Source organism: Juglans regia, unplaced genomic scaffold, assembly GCF_001411555.2.
Source record: "Juglans regia cultivar Chandler unplaced genomic scaffold, Walnut 2.0 Scaffold_13844, whole genome shotgun sequence".
In the NCBI taxonomy this organism is placed as follows: domain Eukaryota; kingdom Viridiplantae; phylum Streptophyta; class Magnoliopsida; order Fagales; family Juglandaceae; genus Juglans; species Juglans regia.
Window position 1 is genome coordinate 1 of NW_023344283.1, and position 209 is coordinate 209.

A 209-nucleotide genomic window follows, 5' to 3' on the forward strand; every position below is an offset into this window, starting at 1 on the left:
AGGAACTTAAACAAGGAGTAACCACGGGCGCCCCGGAAACGGTGTGCGCGTTGTTGGTGACATCTTTACCATGATACATAACGACTCTCGGCAACGGATATCTCCGCTCTCGCATCGATGAAGAACGTAGCGAAATGCGATACTTGGTGTGAATTGCAGAATCCCGCGAATCATCGAGTCTTTGAACGCAAGTTGCGCCCGAAGCCATT

The 209-nt window shown here is 50.7% G+C and overlaps 1 pseudogene; it reads left to right on the forward strand.

Moving 5' to 3' along the window:
- Nucleotides 1-82: 82 nt before the first annotated feature.
- LOC118345083 lies at nt 83-209 on the forward strand (annotated as a pseudogene; the record flags this gene model as incomplete).